This window comes from Trichosurus vulpecula, chromosome 8 (assembly GCF_011100635.1).
Source record: "Trichosurus vulpecula isolate mTriVul1 chromosome 8, mTriVul1.pri, whole genome shotgun sequence".
NCBI lineage: Eukaryota > Metazoa > Chordata > Mammalia > Diprotodontia > Phalangeridae > Trichosurus > Trichosurus vulpecula.
In genome coordinates, this window is record NC_050580.1 from 199082706 (window position 1) to 199106828 (window position 24123).

The 24123-nt window shown below is 39.0% G+C and overlaps 1 protein-coding gene and 1 pseudogene across 3 annotated transcripts in view; one reads left to right on the top strand and one right to left on the bottom strand.

Moving 5' to 3' along the window:
* Nucleotides 1-4365: 4365 nt before the first annotated feature.
* Nucleotides 4366-24123, bottom strand: part of LOC118829829 — a 45583-nt pseudogene continuing 25825 nt past the window's right edge.
* The window catches only part of CTDSPL2 (CTD small phosphatase like 2), a 117512-nt gene continuing 98419 nt past the window's right edge, over nt 5031-24123 (top strand). For all 3 annotated transcript variants that reach the window (XM_036736176.1, XM_036736179.1, XM_036736177.1), the window contains exon 1: nt 5031-5198. The gene's annotated coding sequence lies outside the window, so the exon portion shown is untranslated. The remainder of the gene's footprint in view (nt 5199-24123) is intronic.

Genomic DNA, 24123 nt, shown 5'->3' on the forward strand with positions numbered 1-24123 from the left:
CATAAATTGTTTAGCCATTCCCTAACGTACGATATCTCTAAAGTAAAATCTCCAAAGGGAATTACAGCATGAAACCAAAGAGTTGATCATACACTTAACTAATCCCAAGGTGGGAAAATGAGCTAGGCTGCATCCCATCCTCCCTTTAACAGTCAGTTGTGGGGTTTATCTCTAACACAACCACATCTACCCCCTTACCCATTCTCCCCAGGACATTCCCCACTTCCTAAACTGCACAAGAGTTGTTGAATTCACCCTTCTGCATTCTGCCCTGTGGGCAATTCTAATCTAACTATGACCCAGGCATCCACTGCAGCAGCCGAGCCTGTGCACAGGAAACCTTCTTGCTCTTCAATAGATCTTCCTCCCCGCCCCTTCCAATAGCCCCATCATCTAGTGGCACAGGCTCTGAGCTCTATCTCAACTCCATTTTTATTTTGGATGGGAAAGAATCACACAGGATGAGTAGTCATGGATAGGTTTCTATATGTACTGCAGATCCTACATCTTTCCCCCAAAACACTTCCCTCTTCTGTCTGGACTTGCCTATATTTCTGTTGAGGGCAGCACCAGCAGCATATTAAAATGGAAAGAATGACAGCTCTGAATTCTGAGGATTTGGGTTCAAATCCTGCCCCTAATATTCCCGATATGGTCAAGGGCAAGTTACTTAATTTCCCCGTGCTGCAGTTTCTTCATTTATAAAATCAAAGGCTAGACTAGACGCCCTGCCAGGTCCCTTCCAGCTCTGGCTCCATAATCTGCCATCCTTTCAGCCACTCCTATTTTGTGATCTCCATGTCATCCTCCACTCCTTGTTTTCTCTCTATCTATGTGTCTACATCCATATAGGCAGCTGCCAAATGTGGCTGTCTCTCCAACCAGTCCCCTTTACTCCCCTCACATGGCTACCACCTCTTGCCTGGACTATTGCAACGGACTCCTAACTGGTCTCCTGTGTCCATTCTCCACATCGATTCGAAAATGATTTTTCCTAAAGTGCAGGTCTGACCATATCGCCTACTCTCCCCAGCTTCCTCCCCACTCAGTAAACTCTCGTGGCTCATTATTGACTAGAGGATCAAATACAAACTCCTCTGTTTGGCATTTAAAGCCCTTCAAAACCTGACCCCAGCCTCTCTTTCTAGCTTTTTTGTATATTACTCTCCCTCTGGCACCCTAAGGTGCAGCCAAACTGACCTTGCTGTTCCTCACACTCATATAAAAATACAATTTTAAAATATCCAGACATGAATAGGAAAGTAAGGTTCATCAACTATTAAGAGGAGTCATGTGAAAAAAGGTGGGCATATTTGTATTGAAAACTTTCAGTCAAGCTGAAGTCAGAGAAAACTCACTTTTTGCTTGTTTTTACATGATGTGTGGTAAGTAATCTATACATAGAGATAAACATTTCTCCTGCTGAAAAGCCATTATGTTCACTTGCTGCTATGGCCTAATATTTTTGATTGCTGTTATATCTTTCAAAAAATTAACTGCTTGGCTAACTACATTGACTCAAATTAACTGATTTAACAAATAATTAATATTTACATCTGCCCTATACCGCAAGAACATATATGGACAGTATTTTACATAAATAAGACTTCAGCAGACCTCTACATAAAGCAATTTTTACGTAATTCGAATTTGCCCAAGGACCAGGGGAAAGAATGGGGGGATGGAGGAAGACAGGAAGAGAGCCTGTGTACTGAAGGGGCTGCACATAGTTCAGACAGCCTGTGCACACAGTTCAGGGACAGGTGAGGGGTCAGGGACAGAGAAGTGAGAGCAGGAGGAACACTAGGCCAGGCTAGAACCTGGGTGCGGGATATGGACACAGACAGGAGAGGACAGGTGACACTCAGGGGGCTGGGATAGATACAGGTTCCCAGTCGAGGACAGATGGAAGACAGACATGCAAGTATATACAGGGCCTTTTTCTTTCCCTCTTTGGGGTGGATGCCTAACGGTGGAATCTCTGGGTCATTGGGTATGGATATTTTAGGCACTTTTTTGCCCATAGTTCCAAATTTTCTTTCAGAATGCTGACCAACTGCCAACATCAGGCAAAGAACAGTGATAGCAAGCATTCCTATAGCACTTAACAGTTTGAAAAGTGCTTTACAAATATTCTCTCATTTGATTATCACAACCACCCTGGAAGGTAGGTGCTATCATTATCCCCACTTTACAAGCAGCAATTAAGAGACTTGCCCAGCATCACACAGCGTCTGATACTGGATTTGAACTCAGGTCTTCCTGATTCCAGGCCCATACTCTATCCAGTGAGCCACCTAGCCCCCTCAATAGGCACAAGAGCCCTGAGACTATCAGCACTCCCAACCCATCAGTCCTGCTTCCAGCCCAGCTCTCATTGCCATTTTCTCTGGAAGCAACTCCTATAGAGGAGGCTTAGAATAGCATCACTTTCAGCCCAGTGCCCTCAACCATAATCCAGGGAAGAAACACCTATGGAGATACATCCAGGCAACTGCTCTGACAGTGCTATAGCTAATGAAGAGCCAAAAAAGGAAGTTCTTGTTTCCAAAGTCCTTGGCATCGTCAGATAGTTCAACAGCACAAAATGATACGATTTTATCAGTGGAAATGACATGAAAGAAACATCTGCTTTGCTGCTGCATTCTAAGAACCACAGGACTTTCCCATCTGACTTACAGCTGAAAACTTCCATATGTGTCATCTACCCATCAGAACGGTGTGCTCCCTGAGAGCAAGGCCTGGTATTGCTTTTTTCTTTGTATCCCTGGACCTTAGCCCAATACTTAGCACGTAGTTAAGTGCTTAATCAATGCTTTATTCATTCATTTGGAATGGTTGGAACAATTCACAGCCCTACCCACAAATTTTTGTGCTAGCTCAATCAAATGAACAATCAGTTTTGACCCCTTAGACAACGACAAAATAATGTCTTACCAGAACAGATTAAATTGGTGAAGGAACTCCCCCAACCGACTCCCTGAAAAAATACTGTTTTTTTTTTCCCAGCAAATTTAGCAAACTTGTGCTTGGTGCTTAATAAATGCTTACTATTTAGGGCAGCTAGGTGGTGCAGTGGGCTTGGAATCAGGAAGATTTCCCCACATGAGTTCAAATCCAGTCTCAGATACTTACTAGGTGTGTGACCCTGGGTAAGTCACTTAACCCTGTTTGCTTCAGTTCCTCATCTGTAAAAAACGAGGTGGAAAAGGAAATGGCAAACTACTTCAGTATCTTTGCCAAGAAAAACCCAAATGGGGTCACAGAGAGTTGGACATGAAACAAAAACGGATGTTTGATAACTGAAGTATGTGCTTGCTGAATTGTCATGACTGCTACTTGCAGCTAACTTTTTTTTTTAGAAATAGTGAGAATATAGGGTTCATAAGATCATATAGAAGCAGAAAAGGCATCCAAACTCTAGTACAACCACCTCATTTTACAGATGAAGAAATGACGAAAGGAGAAAGGCAAAAAGGGAAAGGGGGAGAGGGAGGGGGAGGGGGGGGGGAGAGAGAGAGAGAGAGAGAGAGAGAGAGAGAGAGAGAGAGAGAGAGAGAGAGAGAGAGAGGAGAGAAGGAGAGAGAGAGGAGAGAGAGAGACTGGCCAAAGGTACTATTAGATTAGGATTCAAACTCAGGTCCTGTACCTAACAAATCTTTCCACTAGATTCCGCTGCATTGTTGATTCGGTAAACACTTCCTCACGGATTTCTGGAATCATCACTGGGGTTCTGACAGTCTGTGATCTCCTGACTCTTCTGTTAAACAAGGATTATCCAAACAGCAAGCTCTCAATAAATGCCGTGGGCACACTGAGGCTTTCTTGGCAGCATTTGTTTTTCAATCAATGTGAGGCTTTGAGGATCAAACTGACTGACAGAGCTGGCTGGGTCTGTCAATGTAGGAAGCTCAGGGGAAGAAGACCGACTCCCAACCACTCAACTTATCTTGACTCCCTGGGGGAGCTTGTTACAAGGTTCAAATGAAATAACGGATGTAAATGAATGCACCCTATTAGCTTTAAAAAAAAAAAGGCACTGGATAGATGGAAAGCGTTCGTGTCTCTGGTTGATACACCAGAGTCGCTTTGCAAAGCTCATTGCACACGTGCAAGAGTCCGGGACCTAGTGGCCTAGATGGGGGTCAGGAGGCGCATTTACCCGGGTTTTTGACTACGGAATGGGTGCAAGTCGAACATCAGGTAGGCAGGTGGTGGCGAGGCTGGGTGTGGGGTGGCACGTGCGATCTCGGCAGGTGCCCGAGTGAGCCCAGGCAGAGGAGGAAAGGAGGGCAGTTTCGCTAATAAGCCAAGAACGAATCCCCAACGCAATTATGACGCCACGGCAGCCGGGCGGGACAGACGTCAAAAGCCCCCCGCTGCAAAGACAGCCCCAAACCAAGCCAATAGCCCTCGGCCGCCGGCCTGCGCCAAACCCGCACTCTGGAATACTCCAACCCCGTGCACTCCTTCCGCGCGCCAGGCGCTGGCCCCGCCCCCGCAGCGCACCACCCCCGCGGGACTGGTCTGGTTCCACCTCCCGGCTCGTGGGCTCGCTCTGAAGCCACTGGGCCACGGCGCGCGACGTTCTTCTAAGCCCCGCCCCCAGGGCGAGGGCGCGTTCTCCTTCTCCTCCCCTCCCCGCCCCAGCAGTTCCGTTACCAGCGGGAGGAAAAACCGTCCTCCCGGTCCCCGCCCCCTCGCCCCCAACGCTCTACTCCCTACTCCCCCCGCTATCACAACACAGCCGGCTACGGAGGCCCCTAACGTACAAATGTCCCTCTGCCCGTCGTAGATCCTGTACCCCTGCCGCTCCCTCTGGTCCTAGGGCCCTCCGGCCAACTGCTGTCAGGAACTTAGGCCAGTTCCTTCCAGAGGTAGTAGCTCCTGATTCCCGTCACGGAAATCGGAGTCTCCTCAGCTGCTACGGCCTCTCCCAACCCTTCCCCCCACCTCGCGGAATTGTGGCGGGAGGGGGAGGAGGGAGCCAAGGCGCCTGCGCGGAGAGGCCGCTCTCCATCCGGGTCTCTGTCCGTGCGGTGCAGCAGGTCGGTAGGCGGGAAATGGCGACTGGCTGAGGGAGCTGCTGTTGCCGCTGCTGCTACTGCTGCTGTTGCGGGGGAAGCGGGAGACACCACACGGTGCGCAGCCGAGACCGCCGCCGGAGTCCGAGGACACTTTTCTACCGTCACAGTCAGGTAATCCCCCTCCCCGGGAACGGCTGCCGCCGCCGCCCCCAGCCTCTGCCCTCCGCCTCTTCCAGGGCCCTTCCTGCTGGGGTCTCCTCCCCCTCTCACCCTGGTCCTGCTGCGGCTCTGGAGCCTCCGTAGGCAGGCGCTTTAGTGCCTCGTGCCTCCGGTGTGTGGAGCCGCTTGCTTCTGGACTTTTCCCCCGGGGATCGGGTAGGGAAGCTCGGTTCCCGCCAGCTGCAGTCCCCCGGGCTGCGGCCTGTGTTGTTGTTTGACGGGGAGAAATGTGTAACGTGCGGGCCCATTCACCTCCTGTAGCCCCAGCCCGGGTTGCTCCTCTAGGCCTTAGGGAGGTGAGGGTAAATATTCCTTGTGCCGTGCTCGGCCCACCAGGTGTTGTGAGAGTGAGGGTGTGTGTGTGTGTAAGAGAAGTGTGGGTATGTGTGCGTGTGTCTATCCTTCTGTGGATCTTGCTTTAGGGGGCGTTGCTCTCAGCGGCATCTCAGTTTTTATAAACATAACCCCTGGGGGTCAGAGGTGGGTAGGACCAGTCGTTTCACCAAGTCCATTACCCTACTAGACCCATTATCAGGCTGTGTTTTTTTCCCGTTCCCCACTCCCCTTTTCCCCCCAAGTAAGAGGCCACGTAGTATTGACCAACACACTGTGTAGTGGGGCTGGGGGGTGGGGTTGGAGGTGGGGAGAAGCAGTTTAGCCTGAAATTGTGGTTCCATGCTTGGTGACATTTACCTTTCCTTTGGCATTAAATATCAGGGTTGGGGTTCACCTTTTGCGTCCTTGAACTAGACAAGCTCTTCCAAATAGACTTCCCTCTCCCAATCCTGGGAGCATATAAATGTGATGGGTAAATGGAGTGACTAGGAAAGCCTTTACTGTTAGAACCTCCTTAAAAACTGCCGGGATGTTTTCAAAGGAAGTGTACTTATTAGCTGTGAAGCATAATTAGCCACCCCCAAGGCAGATACTTTCCGGGCCCCCACCCCACAAATTCCGCCCATCGGGGCATGTATAAATTAGTACTCTGAGTAATGATAGGTTTATTGGTATAGTTTTCAGTTTACCTGTAACAGTTATGTATGTTCTCTCGTGTCTTTTCATTCACTTTTGCTTATCCTTCTCTAGTCCCCCTCCCTTCCCAAAAAAAGCAGTATCAGATTGTAAAACAGTAGTTTGTAGTTGTGCTATTATTACTACAGATAGCAAATTAAACTACCTTTTCCTGACGACAGACAAGTTACAAAGAATTTTGTGACTTTTTGACATTACTGACTGGTTTGTGTCCTAGTCATAGTTTCTACTTTTATCCTTTTGTAACAGTTTTAAAAATCAAGATGTGTGATTTGTGTGTTTTAATTTTTTATTACAGCAATTGAAATTAGTAACAAAAGTCACTTTTTTATTCAAGTGCAACTCAACTCACACAAATAAAAACATAGAAGTTATCTGGCCCATCTTTTGAGACCTCAGAGGCCTTCACATTTACAGGGATGTTATTAAGAGATCGGAAGTGGCAAAAATCATTCCTATTTCATAGTTAAAGTTTGCCCAAGGTTACATGGTGAGTCATTGGCAGAACTTTAGGCTTATGTTGTGTTAATGAGAATCTTTTAGAAATAAAATGAACCTCAATTTTCCCCTTTCCAAACATTGAGATTCTTGTGTTTATTAAGAAACAGTAGGGTTGTAGTAGTGGAAATATGTATGTCACTTGTTAAATAATCTTAAATGTTTATTTTGAAAAAAGATCAAATGTATTCCCAGGAAGTGAGTTACTGGCCTAGTGTGGAGACCATAATTTACTTTACTTTTGGACTTCGGTAGCCAAAAGGTAATTTTCAGGACATGTAGCTGAATGAACTTGTAGAATGATGCCCTTGAGAATTTCATAGTCATTGAGATATTAAATTCTTCACATGGGAACCTTTATCACTTCTTTAAGTATTATTTGGGAGGATACAAGTTGGGTGGTCTTAGCTTCTATAGCAGTTGGACTACTCAGAAAGACAGGATTGATTTGTCTTGCTGTACTTTGACAATTCTGGTCTTTATAGTGACTTTTATTCCAAAACTCTTGATCATTGAATTTAAGATTAGGGTATCTTCATTCAGTAAATGAAGAAATTGAACTTTAGGTTGGTTGTCACTTTCCCAAGGTCACCTAGCCAATTTGTAACAGAGCTGAAGGCATTAGAACTCTAAAGTTTCTGATTTCATGTTCATGACTTCCTCCTCCAGACCAGTGCCAGACAGATTGATGAAATAATGTCTAAAAACCAAACAAACTTGTATCTGTTAAAAAAAAGAAGACTAGCTTGGGTATTGGGATGGGTTAAATTAGGGTAATTTGTCTGCTGTGTAATGAATGGAATTATGAAAAGGATTTTTGAGATAATTATAAAGTGGTTTGTGGTCTTTGAGAGAGACTGTCTAGTTATAAGAAGTTTTTTTTTTATGATTTATCCTCTTGTCCTAAGTTGAGAAATTTGAAAGTGGAAAATACACTTTGTTAAATAGGTTCAAAGTTATCATCAAACAGTGGTCTACTTAAGTCTTCTAGTAAGGTAGAAAATGTGGCTTGCCAGTTGTCTACTACTTGCTTTGTAACTTGAGGATGGGAAGGTAATAGGAGGTGCAAAGGCAGCTCTAGTTTGTCCCTTGCTTGACATTTATCATAAGAAGGTACATAGGGGAAAAGCCAGGTATCAGTAACCTCTGGTGAAATGGTTGGATGATTTGGATTAAATTATAATAGCCAGAGCCAAGCAAGTAGACAGAGTAAGAAACCAGGGATGAAGTACAATTTTAGGGGCACCAAAGCCCTACACTAGACCTAAGGTTGTTGGGTTTTTTTTTTTATCATTTGTCACTATTATGCCAAAGCATAGCTTCCAAGTGGTCCCCTTGTGTTGACTTACTGTTTATTGGCACTCTTTTGAACACAGGTTTGTCAAATTAATTGACAGCTAATAGCAAGGCCCCTGAGGCACTTGGACTGAAGAGAAAAGGGTAAGTTTTTAAAAGTAGGGAAAAGCAGGGAAGGTGCAGGAAAAGGGATATAGAATTTTGCTTGAGTGGGGTGATGCAGTGGAAGGCCCTTATTAGCTGGGTGGCAGCATGAAAACCTTTTAACTAGATTTAAAAACTAGGATGAAAGTTGTTTTAAAAATAAGTCATTTGACCTAATATTGGCTACTGGTCCTTAAAGCTATCTATTGCAACTTTGCATATCAATTTTTGTAGCTCAAAATTATACACTGAGCTGAAAGGGATCCTATTAACCGATTTATTTTCCCTTCTTGATCTAATCGCGCGCGCGTGTGTGTGTGTGTGTGTGTGTATTATGTATATATATACATACCCGCATACATATATACACATATACATATACACATACGCGTGCACGCACACACTCTCCTTGATACAAGACAAAAGCAAGTTTGTTTTCTTTTTTAAAAACTTCTTTAAAATATTATTTCAAAGGTCCATATTAAGGGGACTTTGAACATTAATAATATTACATTGAATAGGGATGAAATCTGGTTGTATAATATTTGATATAATAGTCACACATAGTCTTTAGTTTAATTTTACATCATTACAAGCCATAGACTATCTACACTAGGCATCTTTCAGATATATAAACTTTCTCTAACAATATATAAACGCACCCCCCCTCACCTAATTGTCATTATATATTCTATGAGAACTTCATTAGATGACATTTTTTTCAATCTGTACCTGTTCTTACTGATATAGGGAAATCCCAGTGAGAAAACTCCTTATACCAATACAGATCAACACCTGTTTTGCAACTTATAGTCTTATAAATAGTCTTATATGGAAGACAGGGGCACTGAAGGGGTGACATGGCCTGCCAGCATATATGTGTATATATATAATAGGCCAGACTTGAACTCAGTTTTTTCGGGCTTTGAAGCCCAGCTCTCATTATGGCACAGTGTTTCTCTAGATATGAAGCACTACATTTTCATCATTTTAGTTTCATACAAAACTAAACATGAAGGATATTTGTGGTTTTATGAAAACAAATTAGATGAAACAACAGGGTCCGTAATTCATTATGTTGTAAATGTGAGATATGTTCTCTGGGTAGCCAAAATTCAGAATAAAAGCTTAAATTAGAGCTTTACAGCCTCAGACTATATAATTTTGATGACAATAATAATGACTTCACTCACCTTGAGACTTGGGTGAGGGGAATGGGAGCTATGTATGTATGTAGGTAGGTAGGTAGGTAGGTAGGTATGTAATACATACCATTAATCCTCAGAGATAATTTGATCATTTCTCCATAATATCAACTGTGATAAATTTCAGGGATGCATATTTAGTGGGCCATTTAAAAAATGTTAGCAGCTGAGGTTTTAAGTAGACTTATAACACTGAATTACAAGAGATTACTTTTGAACATTTTTGATTTGTCAGAAATTATTAAAATGCATGTCCACCAATAGGCCTTGTGGGTATAAAAAGAATGTTTTTTTTTTTCCTTTTGAACTAACTTATTCTAAATAGTCCAAGAACAAAGCAGGACTGCTTTTTTTTTCTTAGTCAAAAAGAAGGCTAAGACTCAGTTGAGGAAGCCAGGATTTTAAATGTATTTATTCTTGTAAAGCATTTTTAGCTTTGTAACTAAGAATCCAAATTTTTTTTAAAAAATTTTATTTTTAAGATTTTTTTTTAATTATTTAATCATTTTTCAATATGCCCGACCTCCTCCTCACTCCAAGGATGCCATCTATTTAAATGGGGGATGTGGGGGGGGAGCGGCGGCAGGAACTGTTCTGTAAAACTAACTACCACATGAATCAAGTCTGGTGTGGTATATAGTCTTCCACCTCTGCAGAAGAAGAGAGGCAAATTCTCATACATCTTTTTTGAGTAATACTTATATTTTAAAAATATTGTTGCTCTCTACAAGATGCAGTAGTCAGTGATTATAGTAATCTACTGTTTGATAAACCCAAAGACCCTAGCTTCTGCTATAAGAACTCAGTATTTGACAAAAACTGCTGGGAAAACTGGAAAATAGTATGGCAGAAATTGGGCATAGACCAACGTATGATACCTTATGCCAAGATAAAGTCCAAATGGGTACATGATTTAGATATAAAGGCTGATACTACAAACAAATTAGTTTATCTGTCAGATTTATGGAAAATGGAGGAATTTATGACCAAACAAGAGATAGAGAACATTATGAAAGGCAAAATGGGTAATTTTGATTACATTAAATTGAAAAGTTTTTGCACAAACAAAGGTAATGCAACCAAGATTAGGAGGGAAGCAGAAAACTGGGAAAGAATTTTTACAACCAGTGTCTCTGATAAAGGCCTCATTTCTAAAATACATAGGGAACTGAGTCAAATTTATAAGAATACAAGTCATTGCCCAATTGATAAATGGTAAAAGGATATAAACAAGCAGTTTTCAGAGGAAGAAATTAAAGCTATCTTTAGTCATGAAAAAAATGTTCTAAAACACTATTGATTAGAGAAATGCAAATCAAAACAACTCCGAGGTACATCATACCTGTCAGATTGGCTAACATGACAAAACAGGAAAATGATAAATGTTGGAGGAGATGTAGGAAAATTGAAACACTAATTCATTGTTGGAGTTGTGAGCTGATCCAACCATTCTGGAGAGCAATTTGGAACTATGCCCAAAGGGCTAAAAATGTGCATACTCTTTGACCCAGCGATACACTTCTAGGTCTGTATCCCAAAGAGATCATAAAAATGGGAAAAGAACCCACATGTACAAAAATAGTTATAGCAGCTCTTTTTGTGGTGGCCAAGAACTGGAAATTGAGGAGATGCCCATCAATTGGGGAATGGCTAAACAAGTTGTGGTATATGTGCTGTAAGAAATGATGAATAGATGGATTTCAGAAATACCTGGAAAGACATATATGAACTGATGCTGAGTGAAGTGAGCATAATCAGGAGAACATTGTACAGAGTAACAGCCACATTGTGCAATGACTGACTGTGATAGACGTAGTTCTTCTCAGCAATGCAAGGACCTAAAACAGTTCCAAAAGACTCATGATGGAAAATGCCATCCGCATCCAGAGAAAGAAATATGGAGCCTTAATACAGATCAAAGCAGACTATTTTCTTTTTTTTGTTTGTTTTGTTTTTTTTTTCTTTCTCATGGTTCCTTCCATTTGTTCTAATTCTTCTATACAACATGATTAATGTGAAAATGTGTTTAATAGGAATGTGTATGTAGAGCCTATATTGGATTGCACGCCATGGGGGGTGGGGTGGAGAAATTTAAAACTTATGAAAGTGAATGTTGAAAACTAAAACTAAATAAATTAACTTATTTTTAAAAACACTTATACAGCAAAAAAAAATATTATTGCTCCTTCTTGGCTAAAAAAAGAAAATTTAAGCTCAATAAGCTTAGGTTAATTAAGTAAAACTGTTTAATATCTGTTTTTGGTAATAGTTGCAAACTTTCTCTTTTTACATCAAATCCATGATTATCCTAATGAATTGGAAATGATTCACTTCCCAAGAACCCCATAACCTTTGTTAAACAAAATAAAATCATCATTCAGTTTTCTAAGCTAGCTACAAAATATATTTTTATGATACATTTTTTAAGATAAGTACTATATAGCTTCTAAATAAAAAGTTAAATCTGCCTCTGAATTATGAATATAGATTAAATTTATATCAAGTCTAGTTTTGGTATACAAAAAAGTTATTAAACATAGTGTTTATGACTGGTTGGTGTAAATAGCTATGTCAACTGCTTAAACCTAGTTCATTTACACTCAGTCTTTTTCGTCATCTTTTATCTCCCCTACTTAGTTTTTATACCCTTATTAGGGTTGATTCTTTGCTTTCCCAGTAGTGAGAGGTGTATGTATGCCTGGTCTCCACTATTTGATGTTAGGCTGAGTAGTGGAAAATTATTTCAGCTATTCAATTAATAACTTAGGTAATTCCTTAAGACCTTTAGTGACTTCGGGATTTTTGATTGGGAACTGTTCATCATTGGTCAGTATCTGTGGCTTGTTTTTCCTTAAGTAGTTTCCTACCATAAGACCATAGATTTAGACCTTAGAAGTCTTCAGTCCATCCCCCTCATTTTCAAGGTTAGGAATCTGTGGCCCAGAGAAGTTATGTGGCTTGTTCAAGGACACAAAGGGCTGACATAGAATTTGAACCTGAGTCCTCTAATTTAGTGTTCTCTCCAGTCTGATGGTCTTTGATAGCATTCTGTCATTGTTGGATACAAGTTTTTATATAAAATTATAATTTTTTCTTCATAATTTACCCTTTAGCTTACCTTAATGCCCCAAAATGATGCTGACTCTAGTACATAGTGGATCCTTAACACATGCCTGGCACATAGTAAGCATTTAATAAATGTTTATCCGTTGATTTAGTAAGCACTTAATGTTTGTCAATTGATTGAAGTTCAAAATTAATTATCTGTGAATTTGTAGGTTATTGAACCAGTAGTCATGTTTTTCTTCCTGGTAAAATTACCTGAGAACTAAAGTAGGAAAACACTTGTTCTTGTGATAATTTTGTTGAAATTAAGTTCACATTTTTAATACTCTTTTTAATTTATATATTGGGCCAGTGCTCTAAATTTGCAAATATATGTTCAAAAAAACTTTAAATATGGAGTTGTTACCTTGAGTAGGAAGCCTATTAGTTTTTGAGAATAGGTGGCATGGTGATATCAAGATTTTATATATAAGCTTATTGAAAAAAAGAGCCCTAGTTACCAGTTCCTTTAGAATTTAAGTCTGTATGTTCTTGCTAAAATAGCCCTTTGTATTGGCATATATATTTTATTATACCTAGGCCCTTTTTATATAACTTGTCATTTAGCATATGTGACTTAGGAATTATGATTATAAAAGTTCCAAATTATTAATGGGTATTTATTTTGAAGCTTAAGGTAAAAAAAAAAACTGCATGCATAGCTGGAGGAACCTATCTCCTGCAGTTAGAAAATTAACATTCATTAGAAATAAGAATTTTTGTTACCTTGATATTTTCAGTAAGATTCTATTGCTTTTCTATCAGTCAATCCAGAAACATTTACTAAGCACTTGCTATGTGACAGGTACTTTGCTAGGGGTTGGCAAGTTTTTAAGGTGCTTACAGTCTGTCAGAGGGACAAACATGTACATATGTAAGTAGATATGGACTAAAATATAAGAAAGTACTAGGAACTGGGAGAGATCAAGAAAGGCTTCATGTAGGAAGGAGGTGGTGCTTGAGCTGAGCTTTGAAATGAAGGATTCTGAGAGGCAAAGAAGTAAGAAGAGAGTCTATCCAAGATCTGTTTAAAATCATGGAACCAGAAGATGGAATGTTAGATAAAAGGGGACATCAATCTAGTGAATCAGTTTGGCTGGACCATAGAGTGGGTAATGTATAGTAAGTCTGGAGCTGGATGGTAAAGGGCTTTACATGCCGAACAACAGTTTGTATTTGACCCAGAGGTAATAGGAAATCACTCAATCTTCTTGAGTGTGGAATTGACAAAGACACAATATTTTAAGAATACTATTTTGGCAGCTATGTGGGAAATGGCTTAGAACGGGTAAAAATTGGATCCAAAGAGTCCTATTAGAAGGCTATTGCATAGCCAGGATGAGAGGCAATGAAGGGCCCAGAGTGGCATAGTAGCTGGGTAAATGTGGTGGATGCAAGAGACGTGGTGGTGGTTTCAGCAAGATTTAGCTAGTGATTTCATATGGGGGTAGAGAGAGTGAAAAGTTGAGGATGACTCCAGGGTTGGAAATTTGGATAGCTGGAAACATCAATGATAGTATTCTTGACCAAAAAGGGGGGTTTTCAGAAGGTGGGTTGGGTTGTCAGGGTTTGAAAAAATTGAGTTGAATTTGAGGTGGCTGACATCCAGTTGAAAATGGCCAATTAAGATTTCAGATATTGCTTGTTAGTGAAATACTGGGGGGAAGGGGCATGGCACTAAGTAACTGGGTAAATTACTGTGACTAAATGGAACAGCCAGGTCGTTTTTGTCATGTGGGTTACATTGGTTAATGCCAAACTTTCTGTATTGTTTTCAAAAAGTTCTTTAGTCATCAGTAAGCCACTGACCCACACACATCATGAGATGGGTTAAACTCATATAGGTTGTGAGTAAATGAAAATAGCTCATTTAAATGAAAATCATTTTAAAGTGAGAAAGACACTTCTAACTTTTAAGACAATTTATTCCAACGCTCTTCATTTTAGATATGGGAAACTAAGGCACAGCAGAGAGGGAAGAGTCAGACATTTCTATAAAATGTGAAGAGTATTTGCTAGATTTTAAAATTTTAAACCAACCAATTCTTGACAAATGTTTCTCATCATATTTAGTTAATAGTCTAACCCTGAAATATTACATATAATTCTAGCTTGGGTGCTTTCTGAATGTTTCTTCTTGCTATTGTTTAGTATGTAGAAAAACTCATTTCAAAATAATGACCAAAAATGATACCTTTTTTAAAAAATAATTTTTATTTGGAAGAGGGTAGATATCCTACTTGTAGAATTGATGGCTAATAAATTACATGCTGCTGTTTATTTCTGCCCTACTTGATTTTTATTAAGTTATAGATCTAAAGAGAATGAAAAAAAGCCTCTATCCTATTTATTTGATTGAGGGGAGCTGTGGGTAGTAAGAGCAGACAGATGGTGGTATAGAGTAGTAGCTAGAGCTGCTTAGTATGGATTGGTCAGTTTATAATTTTTTTTAAAGGGTACTCAGGTGAAATACCAAATTTTAAAAAACTCAGGTGAAATAACAATAAAATACTGATTTAGAAAATGTCATCTATTTAAAACAGTAACTAAACTTTTTCCTTTATCCTTTTATTTAAGTATAAACTTGCTAGGAATTCTTTAGGACCATAGATTTAGAAGTGGAAGAAAGGGTCCTTTCAAGTCATGTAGTCTAACCCTCTTGTTCTGCAGGTGAGGAAATGAAGTGCATGAGGTAAGGTGACTTGCCCAAGATTACAAAATAATCAGCAGTCAAAATTTGAACTTAGGTTCTCTGCTCCAAATCCAGCACTACTTCCACTATAATATTCTGCCTCTTTTTGCTTATAGATTACTTTTTAAATTTCTATTTGGCAGAATAATCATACTTCTTTGTAAGCCCCTCCCATTTACTAACATAACAGTCTTCGCTCAAGAAAGATATTCAATAAATACTTAATGATAAATCCTTTTTCATTGGTGTTTTTAGCAGTTTACTTGATTTTTATCTTGTGTCTACTTTGATCTCTATTTCTTATGTGTGATGGTACTATTTCACTGACCATCGAGAAAGTAAGGAGCACTAAGCTATTCCTGGGCAATTTTGAGAGGCAGCATGGTGCAGTGGAAAAGATGCTGGTTTTAGAGTCTAAGGACTTTGATTTGAATCCTAACACTTCCACTTACATGTAAGATCATGGGCAAATCACTTGACTTCTCTAGCCTTCGGTATCCTCTGTAAAACGAGGAGGTTGGATGGCCTTCTAGCTCCAAATCTATGTTCCTGTGATTGAAAGTGGGTTTGTTTTTTTGGTTTTTTACTGTGTCATTTTTTGATGCAATATCCACATTATTCTGTATAGCAAAATATGTGTAGCTTGTGGTCATTTCATAACTATAATCATAGTATCTGTTGATATAAGACAAACTGCAACCATTGTTCTACATTTCAGTCATTGTCTTGATATAGGACAGTTGAGTGAGAAGAGAAAGCTGAAAAGTTTAAAGAAATCTTGTAAGCATTTAGGATTTTGCTTTGCCAAATTTACCATTTTCCGTCATTATTCAGTTTGGGGATGTATGTTGGTAAGTTAAAGTACCTGAATGACTACCCAATTTGCAGTACTTAGCCCTCTTTCCTACTTGTAAATAACTCAGTAATAATAACTCAAATAACTCAATAACTTGCATACATTAGAGGTACTTTGCTTGGTCAGATGGTATCTAGAATATTGTTTTCAGTCCTTGGCATCACACTTTAGGGAAGATGTTGACAAATGAATACAGGGATAAAATGTGGGCTACTGGGGACAGTTGAAGAAATGATGTTTTAACCTAAAGAAGAGACCACATAAGAGATGACATATCTCTCTAAATATTTGAAGGGCCACCATGTGGAAGAGGGTTTGGATTTGTTTGGTTTGGTTCTAGGGGATAGAACTAGGAATAATGGGAAGTTGCAGAAATTTAAATTTGATGGAAAGGAAAACTTTCTAACAGTTGGAACTATTCAAAAATGTAAAGGGCTGTCCGAGGAGGGAATGAGGATTCCCCATCATTGGAGGAACTTCAAGAGTAAGTAAGCCAGATACTGTAAAGGATTCCTGTTCCAGTGTCATTTGGACTAGATAGCTTCTGAGGTCTTTTCCAATTCAGAAATTATATTTCTATAAGACCCCTTGGCTCTACTCTCTTTGGAGGGAGAGGGGCAATGAGCTGGCTAAGTTTGAAGGCCCATCTCTGGCTCTCTGTCTTGTAATAGCCAGTCTCTCTCTTCTCAGTTTATCTTTTATTTTACATAGCTGACAAAATAATTTGCCTGATGTGCTAGCCTGTCATGCCCTTGCTAACTTACCTTCATTTACTTGCTATGACCTACTCACAGGATAAAATATAAATTCATTAGGCTGGCATTTAAGGTCTTCTGCAGTCTTACTGGAATCTGCTTTTTAAGCTTTACTTCGCTCTCCTTTTTAGGCATAGATTGTGCTCCCAGCAGAATGTGACTACTAGCCATTCTTCTGTCTCCATTTCCTACCTTTATCATATTTGTTCATCCCTCTTTAGCTTCCCCAAGTCTACCTTACTCTCCCCCATTAAAGTACAAGCTTCTTTGAGACTGTTGTTTTCCATCCCGACAACACCATACATTATCATAGTTCCTTACTTACTAGAAATGAGCCAAATATAATTTTGTTTGGCTGCAGTATTGGAATCGACAATTATTTAAATTTTCAGAAAAGAGAAAATAAGTGCATGCAACTACTCATTAACTACTCATTTCTCCTCAAATAGTTGAGCGTTTACCAAATAATTATATATTTTAATGTGGATATATAACAATTTTCCATGATACATTTACAGATCTTGTTCTGTCAGAGAAATAGAGTTAAATAGATACTTTGTTTCAGGGTTTTTGTGAAAAGATTAGGTAAGTTATTTTTGCAAAGCACTTTGTAATGTATCCAGTTGGATATTGTCCCAGAGCTTTAAAGGTGATCAGGAAAACTTGAGCCTTTCCTTTACTAGGTTTACTAAAATGTCAGTATTGAAAAGTGGCACAGAAAAAAGGACAAAAATAATATGGAATTCTAAACTCCAGTAAATTTAAATGCGTTTGGATAAGGCCACAGAAAGTTTGTTTAAATTTCTAATTGTAGCATATTCTTTATAACTCTTTTGAGTTTGAGCAGTCTCCGTTGATTTAATTGATTTCTTGAAGATGTTAATAGTAAATATTTAATTTACCAGCTTTCAGAAATAAGTAGTTAATAAATATCAACAGAGGATTTCAGCATAATTTAAGAGAACTTTCTTCTACTATAGTCATCAAACAAAGGAACAGGCTACCTCACTGAATCAACTCAGCATACATATTTTCCCCCATTTAACCTCTTCACTTTTTATTTTGTTTTTTTTTTTTTTAATTCAGTTTTTACTTTCAGCTCCAAATTCTCTCTTTCCTCTATCCATCCCTTACCTATAGAGAAGGCAAAAAGAACAAAGCCCTATTCATACATGTATAATGATGCAAAACAAATCCTGCATTTGCTGGGTAGAAAGAAAAGAGAAGAAAGAAAATGCTTTGATTTGTACTCTGAATCTATCTCTTCAAGTCCTTTGGAATAATGGGTTGTCATTATATTAACCTCTCTTTGAGGAGGGGTTGGGTAGCATGTTTCATCATGAATTTTCTGGAGTTATGGTTGATCATCTTAAGTCTTTCAAAATTGTTTCTATTTACAATGTTGTTGTTACGTATAAATTGTTTTACTGGTTTTGCTCACTTCCCTCTGTATCAGTTCATGCAAGTTTTTATAGGTTTTTTTCTGAAACCATCTCCTTCAACGTTTCCTATAGCACAATAATATTCTATCATATTCATATACAGTAGTTTGTTCAGCAATTCCCCCAATTGATGGGCATCCCTTTAGTTTCCAATTTTCTCTAGCACAAAAGAAGCTTTTGTAAATTTACCTCTTTCTTTATCTTTTTGGCATATAAACCCAGTATTGGTGTCCCTGGATGAAAAGAAGGTATGTACAGTTTAATAATTTTGTAGCTCAACAAACACCTACCGGTATAAGATAAACTCCCATCGTTAAGTTAATTATTCAAATCAAAGCTGGGTGGTCCTCAGCCTGTGGATATTCTTATGAAAGGTATTCCTGTATGGAGTAGTACTAGGTGTGTACTTTCCAAGACACATCTGCCTTTGAGTCTATAAATAATGAAAGTTGAATGTCTTGAAACAATAAAATAGAACTTATTTAAGAACAAAAGAAGTTACATAAAATAAACCTAATAGAGTAATTACATTGAAGGTGCTTGATAATTCTGGTAAAGATGTCAAGAATATCAACTAAGGAATCTTAATATCTTTGTAATATAAGTAATCAATCTTCTAATTTCTTTTATGTGAGTCAGCGGTAGATAGAGGTGCCGGCCTTGTAGTCAGAATTTCTATCTTTGATACTTACTAGCTGATGTGACCTTGTACTCGAAATGTCATAGGCCAGTGATCTCCAAACTTTTTTGGATATGTACCCCAATATGTGCATATTTACTTATCTACATATTATATATACATATATGTACTTAATATCTACATTATACAATTTTTAAAAATAGAAAACTGTGATGCAGTGATTCAAGGGGCTGATTGTAAGTTGTTTATTATAATACTTGGTTTTAATGGTGGTTGTTGAAGAAGAAACCCCACAATGATACGTAGATCCAAATGGAAGAAATGTGTCATTTATTGTGCTTTCTAAATTGTGATACTCATTTTTCATTCCCATACACTAATTAGCCAGAGATTTTTGTTGAAATTCAGCTAGTAAATTTCCATTTTCCCTGATGCCAATAATTTTTTGAAAACTAACCAGAGAATTTTGAATTTTTATACTTTTTTACAAATAGATTCAAAACCCACTGATACGTGTTATTTGGAAGATTTTTAAATAGGTTAAAAATTGTTTCCAAGTTGTAAAAGTATGGAGATATGAGTTTTTGTAAATGACATATTTCCCAGAGTTTTTAGCAGCCCAGAGAAAGGGGGGAGGGGTAGAGTACAGGAGAGGGTGATCAAAAGTGGCAAATCCTGCACAGAAGTTGAATAAGACTGATAAAAGGCCATCAAATTTCTTCTAGTTGACAATTTAGTTATTTTTGGGAGGGAGTTTGGAATTATGAATATAATTCTAAAATGTACTAATGACCAAAATGTACATACTCTAATAGGCGTTGACCCAATAAGAAGAAAGTCCCCAGACAACAATTTTTAAGGCCTTTTTTTTTTTGTAGTAACAAACTGGAAACAAAGTAGATGCTCATGAATTAGGAGACTGCAAAACTCATTGTGATGCATGAATATAATGAAGTATGATGACTACAGAGAAGCATGGAAAGACTTAAATGAACGAACTGATGCAGTCAAGTTAGGTTGAGCCAAGAAAATGATGTTCAATGACTAAAACAATGTAAATGGAAAAGGAAAAACCACCACAAAATTAAAACTGCATGTTGTAAAATTACAAAAAACAAGCATGACTCCAAAGAAGAGTTTGGAAAAATATCTGCCACTCTTTTGCAGAAGTGGGAGGTGATCTACAAGTGTGAAACATTGCATATATCTCTTATTTCTTTTCCTTTAAAAATATTCTCTGTTAAATGTTATGGCTCTCTGTGAGCAGGGAAAGGCAGGGAAACATTTAAGTGATGAAAATAAAAGATTATTGGTAACTTTGAAGGAAGCAGTTTAAGTTGAGTGGTTGAGTCAAGGATAATGATGTTTAGAAGGGAGACAGGAAGAATAGTGGTACCCTTGAAAGAATTAGGGGAGTTGGGAAGACTTCTGGATTTGGAGGGTGGGAGATAATGTAACATGATCTGCAATATAAATAACAACCCATATACATTCACTTTTCCATCTTGGCTTTCTCTCTTTCTCTCACTAGAAAGGAAAAATATGGGGTGGGGCTATAAACCAGGCACTGGGAATGTGTTGCTCCACAATGTGGGGAGGGAGACAAGGCCTGAAGTTGGATTTCTTATTGTGAACTTAGTATGTGGCCCATTTTCCCACCTTAGATTGTTTTCCTCTTGTCATGCTGTGCACATGGGAGGGGGGTGCATGGCCTCTGCTTTGGAAACCACTGGCTCAAGCAGTTTTCTTAAGAGTTTTTACCTGTGAACAGTTTCAAGTACAGGAATTCCCTATAAAGATGAAATCACAGGTCCAGTGCCACTCCCAGAAGTCTTACAAAAATTATGAATTTAAATCTAGTTGGTACTGGGAGGAAAAAAAGGTTAATCTTGTCAGAAAAAGAGAAACTCCATACTTTGCACAGGTCTTTTTCCCATTTCATTTCAAGATTTCCTTGCTTTTGTTTTTGTTTTAGAGTTGCTAGTTTTTAATTTTTATTTCATATTCTTTTAAATTGTATTGATCCTTTTTTCTATTTTTAATACAAATTTTCATAGATAAAAATTTTTCTGAAGACTCTTTTACCTGCATAAGTTTGTGTTTATTATCTCATTGTAATAAGCTTGACATTATTATTGATTATGATTTTTTTTCTTTCATCTTTCAGGATATTTTGTTCATGTTCGCTTTATTACTATTTTTGTTGTTTTATGATTTGTAAAGGATGTGTTTATTGTTTCTCCTTTTTTTGCATGTTTTATTCCTTTTTACCTAGAATTGATGAGCTTTTGTAAAGGTACCATGGGATATATACTAAGAAGAATATATATATTCTTTAATATTCTCATTCTGAAGTGGCCATATTTTAGTCAAATTTAGTTTTTTTAACAATTTGTTCTGTATTTGCTCTGTATTTTGAAGGCATGAACATGAAGGCATGTTCTGTTGGCTTAATCTAGCTCCAGGAGAGGAATATTAAAGTCTTTTATCAATCAACAAACTTGTTAAATATCTACCATGTCCTAATTATGGCAATGCAAAGAGAAAAGTGAAAGAGTCTCTTCCTTCAAGTAGTTTATATTGTAAAGAGGGAAAAATCTTGTGCACATATATAAGTATGTACAGAATATATACAAGATGAATACAGTATAACTTTGGGAGAGAGGGCTCTAGTTGCTGAAATGATTGGGGAAGGCTTTACATTTGATGTGAATTTTTTGGGGAAGCTAAGGATTCTAAGAGGCAAAGAAGGAGTAATAGAAGAGCATTCCTTACCTTGGGTACTAGGCAGGAATAGCCAGCCCAGAAGCAATTTAACCTTCCCAGCCCCTTAGCTGAGCCCTATCTTACACTTGACAGATCTAGCTGTGGAATTATAAAAGATGGCGGGGAGGGGCGTGGGCAGAGAGCGGGAGGGTGTTTGCTGAAGGGGAGCTGTTTTTTATAGACTTTTTATTCTTGAAATTGGGTCCTCTTAATCCTTAAGTCATACAGTTTTTAGATTTTATGGTCTGCAAGTGCTCATTGCATTTGTTAAACTTTTGAACCCCCTTTACACTTGGCCCACAAATAACGTGGATACTGAAAGTGGAGCGTTGTGCATAAGAAAAATCAAGCAAAGCTGATATGTTTGAAGCACGGTGTGGATGGAGAGACATAATATACAAGAAGACTAAAAAAGGAATGAAGGGACCATGTTGTAAATAACTTTAAATGCTAAATAGAGTTTATATCTGATTCTCTTTGAACCACTAGTAAAATCTTTTTGGAAGCTCTTTGGAGGATGGATTTGAGAAGGAAGAGACTGAGGCAGGAAGACAAAATAGGAAATTACCAGGTGTTAGACGATGGCCTGGGAAGGTAGTGATTGAGTAGAAGATATTGATTGTGTGAGTAGAGAGAGGAGGTACCTCAGAGATGTTATTGAGATAGAAATAACATGTGGAGTGAATTGGTGAGTAATTGAAGACTGTACTGAGGTTGCCAACCTGGATGACTAGGAAGATTGGTGGAGTCCTCCACAGTAATTGAAAACACCAACAAACACAAACATTTCCATATACAAAGAATGGGGGGGAAAAGGATTATATGGAAGACTGTATCTCATTACCTATAGCTTGTTAGTCATTCAACAGCCATTTATTAGGCACCTATTATGTGCCAAGGACAGTGCTAAGTACTGGAGATACAAAGAAAGGTAAAACATTCTTAGCTCTCCAGCTTACGGTCTAATGGGCGAGACAACGTGGAAACAACTGTGTATAAGAGATACAGGCTAAATGTATTCTCCGAGGGAAGATAAAATGAAGGTAATGGGAGCCACTAAAGTTTGTTGAATGGGGGTTTGAGGGTAGGGTGACATGGTCAGGCATATGGTTTATTTTGTGGGATGAAAGACCCTCACTAATTTTTATAATAAGGAGCCATCTCAGGGTGGGAACAGAACTAGCAAGGGAGGCGCTTTACAAGGGGCAAAGCACCAATAATTATATCTAACACAAGATAATTCCTGCTCACCTCTGACCCTTCTCACCATTGTCTGGGAGGCGGGCTTACAATCTGAGCACGAAAGCTAGACAAAGAGAAAGCTAGACAAAGAACGGGAAATCGAGGCACAGAAACTCCAATTCCCATTCCCTTAGTTAATGATTACAACTGAGGTGACATCTATAAATCTAAAGAAGGAGAATAGGATAAGGGGAGGGGGAGACCTTCTCCATTCTTCTACAGTACTTTTACAGAAAAAGGAAAGGAGGTCACAGTGACCCTATTCTTACTGAGCAAATCTTTAAACCAGAACCAGAAGAAAGAACAAAAAGTTTCAGGGTAAACTTTCCCAGAGGCTCAGCCATCAGACTCTCACGGCCTCAGAATTTTTCCACTTCCCTATTTCCCTATTTCTTGATTTTTAAACATTTCTTAGTATAGATGGAGATATATATTCCCTGTGAAGTCTTCACATTTTATTTACCTCACACATTTATGAAGTTCAGTTTGGTAATTGTGATGGGGATGGAATCTGAACCCCCAAGAGGAAAAGACTATGTCTTTGGGTTCTGGACCCCAACAAGGAAAAGCCCCTGGACTTTCCCATTGGCCCGGGTCTCTGGTGTTGGCCTGGGGCAATGCCCTTCCCAGTTAATTAACTGCCCTTTCATTATCTACACCTGGCCCCACCCTAGACTACCACTCCCATAATTCTATCTAGACCACTATTCTCTTCCCACAAGTCTTCTGTATATAAGATCTGTCTTGCCTCCATTAAGGTGCTCAATCTGACTTCTTGTCAATGCAAGCATCACAGATGCGCAGATTCAGAGTCTAGCCAATGGTTCAGATTCGGTCTGGCCAATATGGCAGATTTTAGAATCACACCCACCCCTCTGTGTTCTAATAAACCTTGTCTTTGACTGAAAGAAGGCTTGGGTCGAATTCGTTTGGACAGGACCTGTGTGTCTCTATTTTGGGGTCCCAGTACCCCAAACCTCAACAGTTGAATGGAATTGGGGAGAGACTTGGGGTAGGCAGACCAAGCAGCAAGTTATTGCAGTAGTCCAGGCAATGAGGATTTGAGGCCCTGGATCAGGGTGATGGCAGCATCAGAGAACGTGAAGGGAATGTATTTAGGAGGTGTTACAAAGATGAAATCAGCAGATTGGATACGGAGGTGAGAGAGAGGGAGAAGTGAAGGATAACTCCTAGATTTTGAGCT